The sequence below is a fragment of the Cupressus sempervirens genome, chromosome 2, assembly GCF_028749045.1.
Source record: "Cupressus sempervirens isolate cs-2001-9-10 chromosome 2, ASM2874904v1, whole genome shotgun sequence".
Classification (NCBI taxonomy): Eukaryota; Viridiplantae; Streptophyta; class Pinopsida; order Cupressales; family Cupressaceae; genus Cupressus; species Cupressus sempervirens.
In genome coordinates, this window is record NC_143119.1 from 128,914,768 (window position 1) to 128,924,222 (window position 9,455).

General features: G+C 30.7%; 1 pseudogene; it reads left to right on the forward strand.

Moving 5' to 3' along the window:
* Positions 1–8,358: 8,358 nt before the first annotated feature.
* On the forward strand, positions 8,359–9,021 carry LOC149571376 (pathogenesis-related protein-like; annotated as a pseudogene).
* The last annotated feature ends 434 nt before the right edge of the window (positions 9,022–9,455 follow it).

Sequence of the window (9,455 nt, forward strand, 5' to 3'; positions counted from 1 at the left end):
TCATCCCTTCTTAAGCTCAGTTAATTTGATAAATAAGTTGCTAGGTGTTGTCATTTCTTATTTAGTTTTCAATGTTTTAGCTAAATTCTCTCAGTGTATAGGGGTAATTTCAAATTGATTTATTTCACCTAGGCATCATATGGAAAACATCACATTTTTTAATAAATCAATTAAAATTTTAAAATCTTCAATCAATGTGAGATTCAACAACCGCATAGCCTCTATGACATCAATGTAAATGAAGGGGCAACTCTCCATGACTTTAGCTTGTATCTCCTCTCATGCTTAGAGCTTCTTGTCCATGGTCAAATGATGTAACATCTTAAAACTACAATAAGTGCAAGTGTATAAATTTAGGAGTGCAAAAATATTTTATTTTTATTGTAGTAGAAAATCCTTTTTAGGAAACTTTTACATTATAAAATAGATAAGAAATGTATAATAAAATTTTAATAATAAGATTCAATTTTTCTTTATAGAATTTGAAGAATGTTTTTGTCAAATTCATCCTATAAAATAGATAAAAGGAACCAAGAGATGGTAGTTTTTTCCTATAATAGAATACAACTTTATTTTATATAATTTGAATGAAAGAAAGATACATTATAGACAATATATTGAAGGGTCAATGTAAATTAAGTAAAATAAAAAGACAAGAATATTTGAAGGACTTTATTAAATTCATCTTATAAAATAGATGAGAAAAGGATGGAAGAGATGGCAGCTTTTTTCTTGTAATAGAATTTTATTTTATTTTATATAATTAGAATACAGAGAGATATATTTTGGGAAATATATTGAAGGGTCATTAATGGTAAAGTAAGTAAAATAAAAAGTAATCGAAAAGTAATATTTAGTATAATTCAATTAACTCAAACATTAAAAATATAATCTTCTTAATAGAATACATGAAATAAAAATATATAGATTTGACTCATCATATTAATTATATTACAAAAGCTTAATTATATCACAAAAGAATAGAAGTTTTGAAAAATTCTAAAATGAGTGTGCATTTCAAAGTATTAACAATCCTAAATATATTTGTAAAGTAATTATTTAGAGACCAAATTATATAAAAATGATTAATATAAAATAAAATATCCTAAAAGGTGTTATTGTGCAATTACGCATGTCTTATACTTGGGAGAATACAAACTAGAGACCAAATTATATAAAGAGAATTACTATAAAATAATGTATTCTGAAATGTTTTATTGTGCAATTACACAATTTATAATGTGTTCTACTAGAAAGAATACAAAGTAGAGAGAATGAATTGCAAGAAAAGCTAATGACTTCAAAGTAACAATTAGGTACACAATAAGAGCTTGTTTAATTATCTAATAAATATGAGAATATGAAATGAGAAAAAAATAGATAAATATACATGTTCAAGAACTAACATTGGTGTCGTTTTGCTAATATGATTACATGACAATGTATATTGAGGACATGGTAAGAATATATGAGATTATATTATTTATCCATGATTACAATTCTATATAACATATACTACCAGTCAAAATCTCAACATAAGATTGTTGATAACATCACATGATTCTTCAAAAGAAATTATCTTCAATTATAACTAGATGAATAACATGGAGAAAAAATATTTTGATATCAAATAAGAACATAATTTCATCAAATATAATTAATAATTGCAAATTAAAAAATAAAAATGATAGGTTGATTGGTTTGCATGTCGTTCATTGACCAACATAACTATTACATCTTTTAATTGCTCTCTAGAAATGAGATATTCAATTCCATCAAGCCAAACAAATATTTTGAAATTCAACATCAGTCTTAGACAGCTGCAGATGTTCCCAATTTGTGTCTTACGCAAAGAACCTTATTTTATAATGATTTTTAGACTGATTGCTTTATCCTTTGATTCATTCACTAGAGATCCAATAAAAGGTTTTAGTTGGTCAACAAAGGTTCAATAGTTGCCAATCAATTCCAAGTTTCTTGTATGCACAACACACAAGTGAGTGGGGAAACAAGTTCAAACTCATTTTGACTATCAACCCCCCTCAATATGTAACCAAAATTCAAACTCTTCGGAATTGTTGATATTAATATTTATTGTTTAGTGACAAGCGAAAGGAATCTCTGATTTAGAAAGACTCTTGTCATGCCAATTTTTCAAGCATAATATTCAAGTCAGATCTTATATCTCCTTGTTAAGTTCTATTGTAGTTAGAAGACATTCTTTAGCTTCTCCAAAACCAGATTAATCTTGCCCACCATGAAAACAACCCCTAAGTTGCAACTACAACTACTTGGTACAATGAACTATACAAGTTAGAAACTTGATCTATTATTATTCAAGATCACCAAATTAAAATACAAACCATTCTCACAACTATAATCCAGTGTGAATGTTCTCTCTATCATGACATTACTAGTAGTCAAGTTTCACATTAACTCCCACTCTTCAACTGTTACAGGTCACCATGGGCAATTAGAAATTTAGCACATAGTATGTTCAATTCTATCTGTTCATGTAATTGTGACGAACAAATGGAACACAATAGTATGCGTTGCAATACTTAAAATTTATTAATTTTTCAGCACTCACACAAATATAGATCCAACCCACTAAGACTCACTGGTGATAACCAGAAACATTCTTTTTGGAAAAACTAAATGAGTTTATTGTTAGTATGAATGCTAGTGGACTCATATAGGACTCATGCAAACACAGGGAAAACATCTCATCAATTTTACAATCATTTACATGACAATAACTTCTGTCATAAAAAATCAAGGATTGAGAATATACAAATGGAAAAATAAGGGTCTTGAGGTGTTCATTTATGAAATTTCCTTTATTAATCTAAAATATCTCTTCCACATATCCATTACACCTTAAGATATGTAAAATCACTAGTTAGCTGATAGGCTTTTCCTATTAGGTTGCAAGCAACTAGAATTTGTCTCACACCGCCAGACAAAATACCAGGAAAAAAGTTTGAGTCTGTATATTTGACTTTGCGAGCATATTGTTTTATAATCATAAAAGGCAAATTTGATTGTGTGATCATGAAAGGCGCTTGAATCAAAATACAACATTATAGAAATGGTTATCAACTTTTGATTTTTCTCAGCGATTCTCATAACAAGAAAATCTTAGAGAAATCTTGTTGACGTATTTGGGGTTATGATAAGATCATGGCCATTGACAGCCTGTCCGACACACTATTTAACACAACTCACCCACTCGATTGTCCACTCTATCTGCACTCAGCTGTCCAGCTAATCTGAGTGCTATAAACAATGTTCAACCAATAAGAGCAGCATAATTGAAGAGAAACCCCCAGGTATTGTCACTACTGCATTCTAAGGAATTGGCATCGAAGCTTGTGTTTATGGTTGTATAAAGCTAGTTTTATGTTAAGAAATCTTCCATGAAATTTTCTCTAGCATGCATGCTTTCTAGATATGGTGTTTTATTGTTCATATTTGGCAAACAATTAATCGAAGCTCTATTCAAATTGTAAAGCTTCAGAAAACTTTGAGTTGGACATGATAGAACTTTGGATTCACTTCTCATGAATATTTTCTTGATTTTTTAATGGATTTATTCTCCAAAGTGAAAATGTTCCTGCTCCATTCATCACCTTTGATGATGCTTTTAATTTCTTCAAAAATTCTAAGAGAGGTACGAAATTATAATATTTATGTTTCAAACGAAATATACATATATCGTCTTGGTTTTTGGTTTCTCTTTGCTGGTTCTAAGAATCAACATTTGATATGTGTTCACATTAATAAGTCATGCCATTTCTTTGTTGTGTATATGTTGTTAATGATCTACATTTCATTCAATTAAACATTTAAGAAAATTAGAAAAAAGTAAGCATAATATGACAATTTTAAAGTATCTTTTAATTGTTTAATTATTATTCTATTTTATTTGACATAATTAAATTTTTTCAATCATGTAAATGGTCTTCTATGTTAACTGATGTAAATTTGATGCCAAGGTTTGTTGGACTTTTAACCATTAAAAATTATCTTGTGATTTTTTTAGTATCCTTTAGTTGTATAACTATTATTCCACTTTAATTAGCATAAGTAATAATAAAATTATTCACACTATCTATAATATCTATTACAAACACTCTAATCTTATTTATGTTGTCTACAGATTCAACGATATGATATTTTTTTTGCATTAATGCTTCAAAGCACACTCGATGATCTATTATTACAATGTAAAATGAGACCTATAAACTTATCAATATAAATACTTTTCATTTTTCACTATTCTTTTCCAATCGTACAATTGATGCAAACATAATATAAAGTTTGATGAAGTAAGAACAAAAAATCCTATAATATTAACTTACAAGCTATTATAATGTCTAAATATCATTAAATTGTGCAACTATTATTCTTCTTTAATTGGCTAATCAATGGCCATGTTATTCATAATATTTGTAGTAAATAGTGTTTAAGTTCAAATATTATTAATTCATATTGTTATTCATTTTATCTTATATTTCATATCTTCCAAAAATACAATTGATTTAGTTTTAGAACAACATAGATGCCATATTAAAAAAATCAAAAATCATTTAATCATATAACTATTATTCCATTGTAATTGATACTAATAATCTAGATATTCATATTAAAAGTATTAAACCTATCAATATAAATAATATCTTTATTCGTTGTGTTATCTAATTCAACTATTCCTTTAATCATGTGAATGATCTAATTTTATTGATACCTCCAATAAAGGTACAAGGGGTGCACCAATAGGTTTAACCTACAACTATGGAGGTGGCTTCCTTGAATTTTTTGTGAACTAGCCACAAAAAGAAAAAACAGTGCTCCATGTTTAGATCATTATCACTTTTTATAGATGATTACCATTTTGTTTTTCTCAAATTTCAATCATTACAATTGTAGTTTTTTTAGTAACATATTCCTAGATTAATAGACACATGTTATCAATTATTACAATTTGGTTAATCATTTTTTGCTTGAAATACATACCAAACATATGTTCTCACATATGAAACTTTGAATTTGAGATAGATCAATCCTAACCAAATCTATGGATATTATCAAAAATGGCACATCTAGGTCCTATATAAGCTCTTAAACATTATTTTTTAGTTCATTGAACAACGTGAATCAAAAGAGAATTGGTATATAATTGCATTGATCATACCCCAACCAATACGACTAAAATTTTGAATTTAATCTCAAAAGAGAGTAAAGTAAGTTCTTTCTAGACCATTATGACTAAATGTTTTTTTGATGAATAGTTCCTTCTCTATTAATAAAATATTAAAGTTACATATTCACAAAAAAGGGGTCAGGGATACAAAGATCACCCCATGAATGTTTACACATCAAAGCCAAAAATCTAACAACTATTCATTAAAAAATTTACATATATATAAACTGCCCTCAGGCAGTTAAGGTAGTGCTAGACGAAGTAGGTGATCATGTCGATCATTAAAACCCCATACATCGATAGGGTTGGTGGATGACTTAGGAGAATCCCACCCGTCAACGACAACATCTTTCTCTTTATCTTCTTCTCTCTCCACCTTGGGAGGCAAATCACCATGTCCAAGCGAGGAAATGACCACTTGGGATCTGTACTAGAGGCATGCCAACCAAAGGCAATAGATGCAGTTTAAGGATACCATTATGATTTTTTCTTAAAGAATCTACATAAAAAATGTGTTCACATTAAGACTGAATTGGTACATACTATGAAACTTAACATGGTTTTGTTAATTAGTTTGGAGTCTATAACAATAAGTTATTAATAAACAAATAAGATATGAAGTAGGCTTGATAGACACTACACCAAAGGATAAGGCTCCTCTCATTTAATTGATGTAGAAGAATGTATACTCCATGGGAAGAGCTATTAGTGAAACTTACTTTTATTATGTAAATCTTTAATTATGCTTTCAAATCAAACAACTACAAAAGTACACCTGCACTTTCTTTTGGTGCAAATGCTACTTATTATAGTCTTTGTACCACTTTCTTTTGGTGCAAATGCTAGTTAGGACGAAGGCATTCCTTTATATGAAAGGGAGGAGCTACTTTGTAAACTAATGGTTGACATTCTTTGTAGTGGCCATATGGCCTAGTGTCTTATCAGTGAAGAAAAGGACAACAAAACCTGTCCCTATGGAAAATTTAATGATAGGCTCCCAAATCTAGACGCCAAGACACAATACATGTTTGATGCCTACCCTTCATATATGCATTCCGCTTTCAATATTTACCAATCTCCTTAACCTTTCTTTTCTACTCATTCCTCCTCCTTTTGCATTTGAGATCTTTCATTTCATTTGCTCCATTCAATGGATTGACAACATCGAGGGCTTTCTACACACAACACCCTCTCACAATCCAAATTCTTCTAGTCCTGCAAAGACAAAATCAACATCTTCGAAAGGACACAGGAAGAAACCCCCACCTACTTCAGAAACATTTTCCTAATTTCAGAAACTTTGTCTAGCACCAATATTCTTCTGGACCCTACCATATCAAAGCTTTACAAGTAACAAATCTAAGTTTGAATTTTCCAGAGATCATATTCTCGATAAAGAGAAGATTGTCACCATTACTGGCAATGTTTTTGGCAGCTACCAAGCATTAATGGAAGGTGGATGAGAAAAACACCAAAAATACATGCATAAGGCCGGGGATTATTTGCACAAATATGGTGAGAGGAACCATACCATCCATCTCAATAATTAAAATTATGGAGTTGATTGAGTCTATGGGAGCAAAAATTCTTTTAGATTGGGCATTAAAGGGATGAGCGATGCCACATACATCAGAGTCATTTCCCTCGGAGGGTTGCGGGAGATAGCAATGCATGGAGCTGATCGAGTCTATTGATCTTTCCTCTCTCTTTATGTGAATCAGTGCAGTGGATTTTTTTAGCCGCAACTACTCTATTCAGCAGTCTTGTACAAGGTAACCAACATGGAATTTGGTTTTGTCCAAAGCGTATTTCTTTTAAGAACATAGTTTTTAATTATTTATGTGCTGCAAGGTTCCTAAAACCTGTACGTCATTATCTAAAAAATAAACGCCTCTAAATGTTACTTTTCAAATTTTGTTTTAGAAAAATCAAAAGGTGGGTTGTATATTTATATAAACATAATTTGTATTAAATATTTTTATGGTAATTTTAAGAAATTTTAGTACCTTTTAAAGAGTTATAACAAATTTTGTATTTTATTATATATTTTGAGTTTAAATTTTAGTTAATATTATAACATTTTATTTCTTGTTTCTTATAGAATTTTAGTTTCAATCCATATTTTTTAAAATACATTTTTCAATAATATAAAATAAATAAATAATTACGTTCAATCAATTCAACGAAGTCCTTAAATTATCTTAATCTTTTTTAACAAATTCATCTATTAATCAAAATTACCTTTTTTTACCTAAAACGTAAATTAAATTAAATTAAATTCATCTATTAATTAAATTAAGCTTTCTTTCATAAAAAAATGCGTAAATAAAGTTACTTTTTACCTAAAGCTATACATGTAATGTAATTCCAAGAACTTCGCTGTAAAACTCATAATTCAAGCGACACAGGAATCCCAATTCATATTGTATATATTAAAGCCCAACCTCTCATTGCTTCACTTATATTTTCTCAATATTTTTGCCGCACCAAATTTTGTTCTACATTAAAAAGCCTAGCCCCAAATTCGCAAAGCTTCTCTACAACTTCATCAGGGAGTGGCCCAATGCAGAAATGACTTGTCAATGGCAAATTGGACTGGGTGCTAACTGCGGATAGCACATATGCTTTTCAACGACTGTATTAGGCAACAGATGACATTAATTGGTACTGGCTAACATTGGATCTGAGGATGGATGACATTAATTGGTACTGGCTAACTTTGGATCTGAGGATCTAGGGTTTTTGCCAAAAATGAAATCAGGGTCAATAGATTATCAACGGGAATTTTTTGTCTTGCTATGACAGAAGTGGTGAGGATAAAGCAATCTTTCTCATTTTTTTTTAGAAATATATAAATTTAAATAATTTTAATTAATTTATATAAATTATAAATAATAATATAATTTAATAAATTTATATTAATAAGAGAACTAAAAATTTCCAAGCAAGACAATGTATTAACAACAATTGGTGAAATTAATATGGAAAACTTGTTTACCATCGCTTCTATATATATATACTTATAACATCTTCACTCTGATATTCATTGTTAAAACTATATATATCATTGTTGTAAGTACGAATTGCCCCATTTTGCGCTTCTTGTAACTTGAGGGGTCATAGGTGCCCGTAAAAATAAACAAATGAATAAAATGACACGAGGATTGCCGTATCATACACGGCTACGAAAGTTGGGTCATTGCTTCTTTGCTTTTTTTGTGTCCTCCTTACCTATGCAATAGGCTGAGTAGCCTATATAAACATTTTTTTTTAATAATTCAAATGGTATAGAAATCTCCATTAGGACTCACAATTATTATATGTGTCTGTGTTTTGTCTCGAGCAGTTAAGTTTGATATAAAGAACCAATGCGGGTACACAGTCTGGGCAGCGGGGTTGCCCGAAGGAGGGAAGTGGCTTGACCACAGGCAGACATGGACGGTTAATTTGGCGGTGGGCACAGCGTCGGCAAGGTTCTGGGAACGAACGGGCTGCACTTTCGATGGGAGTGGGAAAGGAAGCTGCCAGACCGGTGACTGCAGCGGGAAACTAAGTTGTAGAGTCTCCGGAGCAGTTCCTGCAGCATTGGCAGAGTACACGTAGAGCGACCAAGACTACTACGACGTCTCCCTCGTCGATGGCCTCAACATTCCTCTTGCCATCAATGCATAGTGCACTGCTCCTGCCTATAAGGCTGACATCAACGCAGTGTGCCCTCTGAGTTGAAGATTGATGGGGGATGCAATAGCGCCTACAATGTCTTCCAAACTGATCAGTATTGGTGGTATTGGAGCTGTACCGGTAGGAAGGGTTGAAATTGTTCTAGAATTTTCCAGAGCTTAGAATTTTTTCTAATTTTTGAAACAAAAATTTAATTTTACCCTTGGGAAAAATGTTATTAGCCAATCATAAATTAGGAATTGTTAGATGAAAATGAATTAAAAAATAAAGTGATTTTTAACTTTAGGAAGTAGTTAGTATTGATTTATAAAAATGAATTGTCAGCAGCCTCAGTGAAAATATTAGTACCCTGCCTATAGATAGGCAGGGACTAATAATATATGTTAAATGTTAGTCACTCCTTGACTGTGAGCTTATACTCCATGTGCAACCCCTCTTTTTCTATAATCTATTGTAGACAAAGCAATATATTTTGGGTAATAAAACCTTAGAGTTAAGATTTCATTAGAACCACATAATCGTCTTGAGGACCCAAATTTTAGCAGTATTGTTTACCCTTTTCCATAGG